At 39.1% G+C, this 14,478-nt stretch overlaps 1 protein-coding gene across 6 annotated transcripts in view; it reads right to left on the minus strand.

Moving 5' to 3' along the window:
• Positions 1–14,478, minus strand: part of rargb (retinoic acid receptor, gamma b) — a 107,596-nt gene that overhangs the window by 64,110 nt on the left and 29,008 nt on the right. The window contains exon 1 of one of the 6 annotated variants that reach the window (XM_088338652.1): positions 3,556–3,683. The exons of 4 other annotated variants lie outside the window; for them this stretch is intronic. The gene's annotated coding sequence lies outside the window, so the exon portion shown is untranslated. Of the gene's footprint in view, positions 1–34; positions 172–3,555; positions 3,684–14,478 lie in introns of those variants that run through there. One more of the 6 variants, XM_088338651.1, reaches the window with a different exon arrangement.

Here is a 14,478-nt window from a genome sequence, read left to right on the forward strand (position 1 = left end):
AAAATTCACATACAAGACAGCAAGTCCAACTTACCAGATGTTTGACGGGGGGTCTGACAGTCTTTTTTTTTACAAGGGCATAAACTCGTCAGATGAAGAACAAGGAGAGCTTGAACTAAAAAGTTTTTCTCCCGGCGACGAGTGACTTTAGCCTGTTGCGTTCCGCCTCCCTCTTTCGTTTTTCTGGTCCCTCTCTCTCACTCGCTCTCTTGAAGTCATCGTGCGCTTTGATTCACAAACCCTGCCTCTTGTCACGTGATCCCAAACCTCAAATATACAGTGCATTTTTGGAGGGCCGGCCATAGTATGCCCGGAGGAAAGGGGGTCCGCAAAGTCTTGGGTTTCATTTTGACCCCCTCCCTCTCCTATTTTTTGGTAGCCTTTTTTTTTTTACTTTGAACGTATACGCATTAGAATCAGAAGACTGTCTTGTAGATTTTGGACTCTAGCTCATTGGTTCTGTACAAATAGTCTCCCCAGCTGGAGCACACTAATAAAACACTCATTTCCTAACAGCCACACAGAAACGTGCACACCTTTGGGGGTATCAGTAACAGCCCATGCCCCACCAACTTAAACCCCTAATGACTAACAAGGACGAGAGGGAAAATGCGATATGGTCTTAACATGAATTCTTTAAAACCAGAGGCAGAAATGAAAGGTATCACTTAGACTAGGTTCAGAAATATTTTGCAAGGACTGATACTACTGAAGCTAGTATCGGGCGATACCTGGCTTCACTTCTCGAGACGCACCAATTCTTGGGCTCTGATTTTCAGAATTTTGGGAGAAAAGTACCCCGCTAATTAATCCCTTTCAAAATAAACCGATCTCCCAAATGGTCTTAGACAGTCAGTTACTGTCTTCCTTTACTGAGATAACCCATACAATGTTTCCCATACCATACAAAAACTCTGGCCAACTGCCAGGGCTTAATTAGTCCCACTAGGGTCTCAAACTTGTATAATTTTTTTCTTAATTTATTGTCTTTTTTTTTTAATCCTCTTTCTCACTTTTAGTTATTGGTTAGTATAAATGTTTTTGTTCGCTGAGCAGTGTTCGTCCATACTTTTCATGGTCAAATTCAAGCACTTTCAGAGTACTTTCAAGGCCAATTTTTTTTTCTACGTCACAATTGTTAACAAACAAGTATCCCTTAAATACTAGGGTTGTTAGGGGCACCATTTCCTATGGTGTGTCTTGGGCAAGAACAGCCTGTTGACACCCAATACCTCTCCAATGTGTTCAGCCAGTCTAGTGCCGAAGACTTTTCGTGTATTAGCTGAATGCGCTAACCACTGAACCACAGAAACACTAAATAATGTCTCCATACTTAAAAAAACTAACGCACCTCAGAGATTAAAAAAAAAAAGGATTTAGCAGGAAAAATACAAAATTTCTCAATTTATGTTTTGTTTTCATTCAACACATAAATAATTGGTTTTCTATCATTAAATATATTTACTGTAGAAAGGTGTGAATTGTAAGTATTGCGGGACATGGCTTAACAACAGGTATTGCTAAAAGTCATTGATAATAAAAATATTTGCATAGTTAGAATATTTGTTCGTTAGTTTATTTATTTCTACTACAGTATGTAGGTATTTTAAAAAAAGAAAAACCTGACCATTTTTTAACTATATATTTTTTTAAAATACAGACTCTGCCCAACTTACGAACGAGACGATCGTTAGCGAGTTGAATTTGTTCGTAAGTAAGTGCTATATTTTGTATGTTTAAGATTTATTTGCGTATGTTTAAGGTTTGTATAAGTAACCTGTATAATTCTGTACTAAAAAATAAACATTTCGTAAAATAATATGCTCTATAAAGATAAATAAAGTTGAGTTTAATTTACTTTTGGAAGAGGTGCTTCAAGAGGTCCTCCTCCGTGGTAAAAATTGGCCGTAAAAAAATTCTGACCATCTTCTCAACTGCATCAAGCTTTCTAATTCCACTTGTTTCAAAAGAAACGGCTCGCCTCTTCTTTACTCTTCACACCAACCATATTTAGTGGATGCACGAGATATTAAACAATAAAAACGTCAAAGTTCTAAGCACGCTAGATACAGTACACGTAGTACTGTAGGTTTACACACGAACTAGGAAGTAGAAGCCGGATTTCTTTTTCGAGGTGGATGCTGGGTGACCTCTCACAGCGCCACCACACGGTGGTAGCGGAAAGAAGCACTACACTAATGTCTTCTACTCAGAAAAAAAGTGCACACAATACAAAATCTAACTTACAGCAATGTCCGGATATTTTTCGACATTCCGAATTTTTTTTTTTTCGTATCTACCGTTTTATGTCAGCCGAATGGTCGTAAGTAGGGGAAACGTCTGTACCATAATTGGTATGGTAACTACTCAGAGTAGAACTCTAGGATATGGCGTCCCGCCTTATGACATTCTCACTTGCCGATGTGGAAAAAATGTTATTTTTGGGGCTTTTATGTGGCTTTTATGTGGCACCTTATTTTACATGCCCAAAAACGTTTAAAATTCAAATTTTGCGTGTTAATGCATATGATGAGTTACATCTCCAAGATGCCTGTCTGCTATTGGTCCACAACATATAAAATGCTCGTCTGCTGTTTGTTTGCGTCACGGCATCATGAGAATTCAGACATGGTATATTTAAGTATCTGTCCCCCACTATACATCAATGTCACTTTGCGATCCCCGCCTCAGAACAGATGTGATATTTTGGGGTCTACTATATATATATATATATATATATATTTGTATTATTCTTTAAAATCAAAACAGTAACGAACATCAGCTAAATCATCAGTTGTTGAACTTCTGCATACACGACACATAGTAAGATGGACTACTTGTCTATTAGTAGTCAGTTTCTATTGCTATCATTTCTCACTCCTCGATACAAATTCAAACACATTGAAATCATGAAAACCCAAAGCCATTTTTATGAATTTCAAACACTTATGGGAATCCCGCTTTGTAGACAATTTGCATAAAATATTCATAAGAATGCCAATCCTGTGAGACTTTCACATGACAAAGAGCATAGGAAATTGGGTAACCGATCCACATGTAGCCAAAAATGAAAAAAATATGCAAAATATTGAATAGATTGCAAATTCCAAGTGAGAAAACTAAAATCTCAATTCAAAAATACATTTCTGCTGTAAAAAAGATGAGACAGACTTCATGAAACTGAAATTTAAAAAAAGCCAACGACCTTGAACTCCTTGACGGCTAAAATGAGTTCCAGTCTACTGACTAAAAAGATCAGGCCAGTTACTGGCTGGTAAAGAGCCATTAAATACAGCCCCCTTGAAGAGATCAAACCTGACCAGTCGTGCCCCTCGGGGTCCCGGCCGGCTACCTGCTTCTTCATGTTCCAGACTAAAGTGTCTGCTACTGTCTGACCAAGTTTTCACAGCCGGAGTTTGCCGGACAATAAAAAATGTATGTGACTTAGTGCAGTTTTTTTCTTTGAATTCCAATTATAGCAAATGTCAAATTGAACAATATGTTGACCACTAGGGTCAAAAATGCTTCTTAAAGGAAAAAGAAGGACGTAGTTACTTATCTGCGGTATGTCCGCTGAAGTTAGAGAACGGAACGCTAACGGAGATTCGTCCAAGCCAGGTCAATCCGTTTTCTGACCATTTCGGACTGGTCAGTACCTTTTTGGTCCAAGACAGAACGTCCAGCACAAAAACTGCATGGTAGCTTCTGAGGTGTTGTACAACAAAATTGAACCCTTGAATATTTGCATCCTTTTAGACATCATTACCTTTGTATTCATATGACAAGTTTTTGGGCTTTTATCCTTAAATGGGACGATTGCGAAACATGTTACCTAACCTGTGCTGCAAAAAATAATTCATTTCATATTTGATAATTCGTCAATTTTGAAATTTTGCTCATGAATGGATAATTCTGATAAAATGAAAATCTATACAATAAAAACGATTTGTATTTATTTAGTGGTTTATTTTTTCGAGATCAGTGTTTCTAAATCATGATCATTTCTCATAGCATCTTTTCTTCCACCCCTTTAATTTTAATCAGGTAATTTGTTTTCTGAAACAATAGATTATTTCATCCACAGCTTGCCTGGTTACATTAAATTTTTACAATAGCGGTAAACAAGTTAACATTGGGGGAAAAAAACAAGTCATCATAATTTTAGTAGGTTCTTGGGCCTAAAAGGTTTGAGAAAATAGGCATACATTTATTATATTGATATTTTCCAAAACTAAAGAACAATTTGGCATAGAACCAAACAAAACAAAAAAAACCTATATATTTACAAACCGTCAAACTAACCAAATAACAAATAAAACAAGTTTTCATGGAAGTTAAACAATTCTTACATAATTACATTTTACTTTAGTTTCCAAGACAAAATGACATTTTGGGGCATTGGCCGAACCTAAATCTTCTAAATAAATAAATATATTTCAAAAAGAATGTCTTGGAAATTAACGAACTTTTAGCTTTTTCATTTTTTTTTCAGTTTCCAAAAGAAGGACATTTTTGGAAAGGGACAAAAAACAAACCTCATAAATAAATCAATCAATAAATAAATATTTTAAAAATGGATTGCACCTGAATATTTTTATCTAATTTTAGTTTTATATAAATGTATTAATTTTAATTGTAAATTGTGTGCACACAAGTGGACTGACACAAGAATTTGGGGAAAAATAATAACATTCATTAAATTGTAATTCACGAGATTTCAATCCGATGTCCGCAAAACGTTTTTTTGATTCAAAACAGAAAATCTATCTTGGAGGACAATAAACAAAATATAACTATTTACAGTAGATACGTAAAACTCTTAGAATCTGGAAGATTACAAATTTTAAAAAAGTCACCCAAACAACTAATTGATTTAAATAAGATTATTAAATAATTTGATCACCAATTAGTAGTTCAATATTCAATTAGTTTCTATTTAACTCATTTTTTTGTGTGGAGGTATATCGTATTATTGAAAGTCAAATTAAATTAAATATTCCAAAGTAGTGAATGTACATCTTCATGAATCCTGATTTGTGTATGTGTGTGATTGTATATGATTTATAGGCTCCTAAACAGCTGAACTGATTTCTGTGAAAAGTTACACAGCATCTCTAACGCCACCTGGCTGCCAAATTGTGTACTGCCGTTCTCGAACACAGACAACTCCATGCAGCCGAATGCAATCTTCTATCAGCCTGGGATATTTTGCTTGTGTAATATATTACTTATTTTATACATCATGGTGAAAAGCAAAGCCTTTTCAATGTAAAATATGCTTTATCTTTTTCACCGGTTGTAATACAATTCCCGAGTCTAGGAAAATCTCCACATCCCATGATGCCAAACAACACCCATTGTCCATGAATCACGTCCCTATGATAAGGGCACCTTCAGTCACAACGTGCAGGACGTGTGGTGGGCGTATCCACAGCCTGCATGCACGTCAATGAAAAGGCCGCAAAAACTCTCCCCCCAAAAGACAAAAAAAAAGACACAAAAAAAGATCGGAAAATTGGAGGCCACGAAAACTTCTTAAAAAAAGACCACAGAATGTTTTTTTTCTCATGTATTACTGACACAAAGTTGGCCATTGCTAAATTACAACTAACCATCAGGAATTCAAGTGTATGGTCATGTCACCGCTGACATAAATTTAAGCCATGTGTGGAAAAAATGAATATGTGGCGTGTTTAAACAAGAGTTTGAACAATTACAACCCGACACGCGATGGATAGATGCGCAAAATGTACATTTGTAACATCCAACGACAAACACAAAGGAAAATGTGGCCAACCTCCTATCGGGCGAAAGATCCTTTTGGACCCAGAAGATGAAGCGGTTTTATTTACTGCTGTGAATTAACAGATTGTAATAATCAGTGTAATAATGCCGCAATAAATAACGCTGTTACGTAACGTCGTTATTTTTCAGTAACGGTTTAATCTAATCCCCCCCAAAATCTGCTGTTGTAACGCTGTCACCGTTACTGACGGTCAAAAGCTACGCGTGGCTCTAGGTGCAGAACGCTAACGGCAGTGTACCCTCACAAACCTGACGCAGTTTTCCAATCTCCGACTTGTTTACGCTATGTCTTTTCAGATCATGTCACCTCTTAAATTAGTGATATCATATAGTAGTTAGATAGCGTTTATGAATAAAGTGTTCAATAATCGGGCAGCACGGCGGAGCAGTGGTTAGCGCGTGTGCGGCACAGTTCTGAGGTCATGAGATCGAACCTCCTGTGTGGAGTTTGCATGTTCTCCCCGTGCTTGCGTGCGTTTCCTCGGGGAACTTCTGTTTCCTCCCACATTCCCAAAACATGCATTTCAGGTTAATTGGCCGGTCCAAATTGTCCCTGGGTGTGAATGAGCGAGCAAATTGGCTGTCCCTGTGTGCCCTGCGATTGGCTGGCAACCAGTTCAGGGTGTCCCCTGCCCACTACCCGAAGATAGCTGGGATGGGCTCCAGCTCCCCTGCGACCCTACTGAGGATAAGCGGTGCAGATAATGGATGGATGAATGTTTACTAATCACCGAAAGAAACTGACTCAAATACTGCTCCGAAAATTTCAGATTATTTGACATACAACAACTTTAAGAAATGGAAAAAGTCACTTTCCCTGGTAACTAGTTACATTCCAAAAACATGCATGTTGGGTTAATTGGCTGGTCCTAAAAGTCCCTAGGTGGGAATGAGCGAGTAAGTGACTTGTCTGTCTGTGTGAGCCCTGTGACTGGCCGGCATCTAGTGTCCCCTGCCCACTGCCCGAAGATGGCTGGGATGGACTCCAGCACCCCCACGACACAACTGAGGATAAGCGGTGCATATAATGGATGGATGTATAAGTCATAAATATGTTTTAATGGGTTAAACAGTGGGCAGCACGGCGGCGCAGTGGTTAGCGCTTGTGTGGCACAGTTTATGTCATGGGAACCTGTCGTGGGTTCAAATCCAGCTCCAGACTTCCTGTGCGGAGTTTGTATGTTCTCCCCGTGCTTGCGTGGGTTTCCTCCGAGCACTCTGGTTTCCTCCCACGTTCCAAAAACATGCAATTCTGGTGAATTGGCCGGTCCAAATTGTCCCTAGGTGTGAATGAGCGAATGAGTTGTCTGTCCCTGTGTGCCCTGCGATTGGCTGGCAACTAGTTCAGGGTGTCCCCTGCCCACTGCCCGGAGATGGCTGGGATGGGCTCCAGCCCCCCTGCGACCCTAATGAGGATAAGCGGTACGGCTGATGAGATGAGATGGGTTAAACAGTAGCGTGCACTTGTGATTTCATCCACAATTATTTATAACTTATAAAAAAATTATATATATATATATATATATATATATATATATATATACACATACATACATACATACATACAGTGCATCCGGAAAGTATTCACAGCGCTTCACGTTTTCCACATTTTGTTATGTTACAGCCTCATTCCAAATTGTATTAATTTAATCTCTTATCTCAAAATTCTACACAAAATACTCCATTATGACAATGTGAAAAAGTTTTTTTTTTTTTTTAACTTTTTTTTAATTTATTAAAAGTAGAAAACTATATATGACTATATTATATATATATATATATATATATATATATATATATCTCATCTCATCAGCTTCACCGCTTATCCTCAGTAGGGTCGCGGGGGTGCTGGAGCCCATTCCGGCAATCATAGGGCAGTGGGCAGGGGACACCCTGAACTGGTTGCCAGCCAATCGCAGGGCACACAGGGACAGACAACTCGCTCGCTCATTCACACCTATGGACAATTTGGACCGGCCAATCCACCTGAAATGCATGTCTTTGGAATGTGGGAGGAAACAGACAGACAAGTCACTTACTCGCTCATTCCCACCTAGGGACTTTTAGGACCAGCCAATTAACCCAACATGCAGGTTTTTGGAATGTAACTAGTTACCAGGGAAAGTGACTTTTTCCATTTCTTAAAGTTGTTGTATGTCAAATAATCTGAAATTTTCGGAGCAGTATTTGAGTCAGTTTCTTTCGGTGATTAGTAAACATTCATCCATCCATTATCTGCACCGCTTATCCTCAGTAGGGTCGCGGGGGAGCTGGAGCCCATCCCAGCTATCTTCGGGTAGTGGGCAGGGGACACCCTGAAGTGGAGTGCCCGGAGGAAACCCACGCAAGCACGGGGAGAACATACAAACTCCGCACAGTAAGTCCGGTAGCTGGATTTGAACCCACACAGGAGGTTCCCAAGACCTTAGAACTGTACCGCACACGCGCTAACCACTGCGTCACCGTGCTGCCCCATATATATATATATATATATATATATATATATGTTGGATAATTACAACCAACTTTTTTTTTAGGAGACAATTTCTATTTTTATTTTTAGTCAAACAAATGTGTTCCACCTAATAATTTCACTTTATTTATCTGTACTGTATGACAAAAAGTTAATACATTCATAATGCGTTTTTTTATAGGAAAAGAAAGTTTTCAAAAAAATAGTAAAACACGTATAACATTCTAACCAATTATCCTTTCAAAGTAGATTGACCATCAATACTAAATTCCTACTCAAGCCACATTTATGAAAACAACTTCATATCTTTGGCTACATAATGCCGTGTCTTGATGATTTAATTGTTAAAATATGAAACTGGTGCTATGATTTGTTTGTGGTGTACCTAGAGATTTTTTTCAAATGAAAAAGTGTGACTTGCCTTGAAAAACAGCGACCATCACTACAAAAATCTATTATTTGAAGTGAACAGTGTACCGACCTGTTTTTGAATGCCTTGAAAATGTTCCTTTTTAAAAACTATATAAAAATAAATCCTAACTGCATTTAAATTATAGGAAAAGTTTTGCAGTTTTCCTGTGTGCACTAAGCAAGTGGTGGCCACGCCATGCCACAGTGTGTGACTGTGGTTTTTGTGAACACGTACACAACTGGCAGAGTGACTCACGCAAACAACCCAATGACTTTTGAGTCCTAAATGTGTGCAATTTCTCTTAATTGTGTTGAAAAGACATAAAGCTTCTATTTAGGGAACCTAGCGCACACGTCAGAGCGGGGAGGTGTAAAGTTACCACTGTTTGTGTTTCTGTGTCAGTGAAATATGCCAAAAGCAGGCCGAAGTGTTACTCCTGGCTACGTGCAAAAGGAGCAATTTGTGTATTACTCAACCTGAAGTGAAAACAAAGTTATTATGACACGTAGCCACATGTTGATGAGTGCGCTCGCATCTGGGAATTGAAATACTTAAGAGGGGGTGGCTTGGTTGTGAGGACCTAGACCGAAGCATCAAGATCATGGATGCCTAATTTTTTCGCCATCACTAGACCCGTATACAGAAAAAGGGGTCTGTAAACACCCATTTAAGGCATACATTTCTACCCACATTAATTCTAATGTTTATACTAAGCAGGGGCCAACATATTTTTTAAGCTGGCAGCTGCTAGATTTTCTGGACTATGGGCGCCAACTAAAAACCCCAAATTTGTCAGAAATTTGAACGTGTGCTTTATTAATGAGGTGAAAAATACGGTGGATAAAAATGCATAGTTAAGATTAAATAATACTGCATACGGTAACTGTTCTACCTTTAAAAAATAAATAAACTTTTCTTTGAGTGCCCTCTATTGGTTAATATGTTGATTGTTTCTAAAAAGGAAACAAGAAAAGTGCAGAACTTTGACTGCAGCTTAGACGCCAAACTCATTGGAAATACTCCTTTTTTGTTGAAATATATCTCTGTAAGTATGAAATGTAATGTGATTACTTATATGAAGATTTTTGATTAAGATAACATTTTTTATACAATTTCGTACACTTGTTTGACCTGTTAGTATGACTGAACTTAGCTTAGAATTTATCTGAATAGTTAGCAAGCTCACTGGACTTTTTTGTACACTCTATTTTGGTTTTATGGCGACCTTATAAGGGTAATGGTTAAGGCCATTGTTCAAATAACCAGCGGCTGAAGAAATTAAGGTTATAAGCCTTTATGAATTAATTCATTAATTGTAGCGGTGAAACAAGATGTCATCATGGTAATTTATATTCTTTTAAATAGATTATTTTAACAACCCTTGCCCTTTTAGTCGAAAGTACCTTTTGTATTAAAAATATGTGACAAAAGAGTATTTTTGGGTGGCTAGCCTTAAATTCAGGTCTTCCTCATAATGCAGAAAATATTTTACGTATTTTTTGCTGATTAGTGTGAAAGGCTACAGGATTGGTATGCATTTCCTCAAATAAAAACTGTTAGGTTATTACAATGCTGTTATTTTCTTATACTCTATTTTTATCTGGTTCTTATAAGGAGAGGGGCAAAAAATGTAATCAGTCAACTACAATAGCATATATCTTGTGAAATGGCATCTGCCGCATTATACGTCATCAACAGAAAATTATTTTGCATGCCAATGCGAATGTAGAGTTACCACTCTAGAACAGAGGATCTCAAAATTTGAAGCTAAGAGCTACTTTTTGTTACTAATAAGCGCTAAAGGCTCCCTGTTATATATGCATTTCTAAAATAACTTATCATGTTATTACTATTTGGTCACTATGTCATTATCAGGTTAATTCTTGAAGTAGGGTTGAATAGACACAACCACTAAAACATGTCTTTACTAGAAAATCACAATGACCCAGCACTGGTGAGCTATTTTCAGAGCAGGTATCAGGGCACTCCAGCTGTCCCTAAGCGGCACTCTTGTACCAACGTGCACAACGTTAGAGACCCCTGATCTCGAATGCCTGTTCGCCATTGGTCGACATCATATAAAATTGTCATCATTACTCATTGCACTCACCTGTGCCCGCTCGTTTGGCGCCAGCTGCTGCTGGTTACCTGATTGGTTCCCCCTACTATTTCAAGCTCAGTGCTTTCACTCGCCTTTTGTCCGTCAGCGAACCTCTGTTTACACAAGGCAAGCATTTTGACTCTGACTCCTGTCGGTCCCGTTTTGTCACCCGTTTCCCACTCATCTTGTTCCTGATTTCCCTGTTTGATCCAGAAATATTAAGTAATTACAGACCTGTGTCAAACCTACCTTTCCTCTCTAAAGTACTCGAAAAAGTAGTGGCACAGCAGCTGAATGCTTTCATATCCGAGAATAACCTTTTTGAATACATGCAATCAGGATTCAGGGCTAACCACTCTACTGAGACAGTTCTGATCAAGGTAAAAAATGATCTCCTAATGTCAATGGATTCTGGCGCTTCATCACTTTTGCTGCTGCTGGATCTTAGTGCTGCTTTTGACACAGTGCACCACAATATCCTACTAGAACGGTTGGAAAAATGGATTGGTCTCTCAGGAACCGTCCTCTCGTGGTTCAGATCCTACCTCTCAGATAGGACGCACTGTGTTAAATATGGTGAAATGACATCTGAGCCCTTTAATGTTACCTGCGGTGTTCCGCAGGGTTCAGTGCTCGGCCCCCTTCTTTTCAACATTTACATGCTTCCATTAGGTGACATTATTCGCAAGTACAATATCAGCTTCCACTGCTACGCAGACGACACTCAACTCTATCTTTCGTTGGAGGAATCTTCCACACTAAACTGTGGAAATTTGGAGGCCTGCCTCACTGAGATAAAAGAGTGGATGTCACTCAATTTCTTGCGTCTTAACTCTGAAAAGACCGAAATGTTAGTCATTGGTCCATCTAAATGCCGTGACTTATTCTCAAAAACTGCTGTGAACATTGACAAATGTCACATCACACAGAGTTACTCAGTTAAAAATTTAGGTGTCATATTTGACCCTGATCTAACCTTTGAGATGCATGTAAAGAAAATTACTAGAACCGCTTTCTTCCATCTTCGTAACATTGCCAAAATCCGTTCAATACTGTCTCAGTCTGATGCAGAAACTATAATTCATGCATTTGTTACCTCCCGTCTCGATTACTGTAATGCACTACTCTCCGGTCTCCCGAAGTCCAGAATCAAGTCTCTTCAGCTAGTACAAAATGCCGCAGCGAGGCTTTTAACTAGGACAAAAAAGTACGATCACATAACACCGATTTTGGCTAACTTGCACTGGCTCCCAGTGAGCCAAAGATGTGACTTCAAGGTTCTCTTAGTATTGTACAAAATCATACATGGACTTGCTCCCTCTTATCTTTCAGATCTGATCTGCCCCTATGTCCCGGTCCGAAGCCTACGATCTGAGCGTGCCGGTCTTCTGGTGATCCCGAGAGCAAAAAAGTGTTCTGCTGGATCGAGAGCGTTCTCCATCCGGGCACCGGTGCTGTGGAATGCTCTTCCCCCTGAGATCCGATCTGCAACCTCAGTGGAAATGTTTAAATCTAAACTTAAAACTCACTTCTACTCCATTGCATATGAATAATAACCTACTCTTCTTGTCGGCTGAAAAATAGTCTGTGTAACATAGTGTACTAATCTGTGAAGCCCTTGGAGACTTATTGTGATTAAGGGCTATACAAATAAAAATGACTTGACTTGTTTTTCTCTGGCCAAGACCCGTTTTTTGACCCAGACCAGGTTCTGATCTCCCGCCCGAGCTAACGACCCCTTTCTTGCCGTTTGACCACGTTACCATCTCCCGCTCCGGAAGATACACTTCCGCATTCCGAACCCGCTCCGATCCCGTGAATGGCTTGCTTCCCTCGCCCAGGATCTCGGGCGCTTGTTTTTCCTCTTTATCTCAATAAACTTGTGAGTAAACGTTATGCATCTGGGTCATCTTCCTGTTCTGGTCTTGACAAAAAAGCTGCTCTGATATTTATATTGCGTCACAGTAATATAGAAATGCCAATATGCTATTGGATAAACTACATCCAATGCTTTTCTCTTTGTTTGGTTTGCCGTGTGCTCTGTAAAGACTTTGCGTCAGTGATAAAATACTGGAATTTTTGGAGCACATTTGCTATGGGTTCCAAAGATTGCAGTGATGCGCAAAGTAGATGCAAAAAATATATAACCATGGAACCGAAACTTGTAATAATAAAGAATGACAATCACAACAGGCTGTACACTTCTTGAGCAATTCAACTCATCTTAAGCTCTCTCATCCCTTGCCACATGAAAAACTGATTGGAGACCAAGTATTGCTGCTACTTACTAAAAATCATTCTAAACACTGACACTAGTAACTATTTATGGAGGAGTACACTATAGTTATCGAGCTGACAGTTATCTGACTGATGAGAACATAATAGGATGTTACAGTTTTTGGTCACTTGCTGCCAAACTAAAATATTCAATCATCCAACACAATTCCATGCATTTATCTATAATCATATTCTTTATGTAGTAGTAACAATACTTTTTCTACTCTCTAATTCCTTGTCATGTGCGCAAGGGATGGGAGCGCTTAAGATCAGTTGCATGGCTCATCATGTGTACAGGCTGTAGTGACAGCACGGGCTTCTAAATTTTAGTCAGTACAGTACATCGAGTTTTGTTTTGAGAATATTTTTGTCGCACTCTTGCGTATATGTTAATGCCAATTAATATTGACTGCTGCGCTATTTGATTAAGATTTATACGCGGGTCTTATTTGCAGCACAATGTGTTACTTATCTGTACTAGACATTTCCCTGCTGATGTTTTTTAAATGTTATAAATGGACGTGAATGAGTATTTTTATGGCTGTTAGCGCATGCAGCTTTTAACCAGTTGTGCTCTGTGGTCCGTAATTTACGGTATTATTTTGTTGTTTATATCTGGGTAACCGGGTGTTCGGAATGCATTACCAATGGGTTCCAACCCTGCTATACAGCAATTTCACTTTGCAATCCTCAACTCAGAACGGATATACGTCATATCCCTGGGATCTACAGAATTATTTCTGATAAATTTTCCAAGAAACTCAAAATATGCTCAACTATTAATTTGACACAGACACCTCTGATTCCACACTAGACAAACAACAAAGCAAAGAGAACAAAGAAACAATAGAGTTAACCCCCCCAAAAAAACATGTGTGGGGGGGGGCGCTTTTAACTCGCAGAAGTGGAAAAAGGGGCCCTTTTTTGGCAGCACATTTTGGAGAAACCGCAGAATAGTGCGACGCTACAGTTAAGAAGTGGAGAAGGGGGGCAAAAGACAGGGGAGCATGGAGAGGAGGCAAATGAAAAGAAAGAGAAAAGGAGGGGGAAAGCAGGAGGGGTTAGGGTTAGCAGTGTTTCAGCCGGCAGGTTTTAATCAGCAACAGGCTGCCGGTAATGAGATCACTACCCCCGCCGCTCTCGGTTTCGATGTCACATGAAGCTGTGTGATGATCGCCGGGGCCAGTGTTGGGCGGCCTACTGAAAAAAAGTAGTTACCGTTACTACCTCAGATAATTCCGTTACCCTCCGGATTACTGATACCCAAAAGTAACACGCTACTTTGAAAGTGAATATGTAGTTACAAATAACCTAATATAATCGCATGGAAGCAGACCACCTAAAACTGCTTAAAACAGCTGTGGGCTGGCGTACGCACAATTGGCCACTATAACAAACAACGGCGCGACG

Source organism: Urocampus carinirostris, chromosome 6 (assembly GCF_059441175.1).
Source record: "Urocampus carinirostris isolate Australia breed hairy pipefish chromosome 6, RoL_Ucar_1.0, whole genome shotgun sequence".
Classification (NCBI taxonomy): domain Eukaryota; kingdom Metazoa; phylum Chordata; class Actinopteri; order Syngnathiformes; family Syngnathidae; genus Urocampus; species Urocampus carinirostris.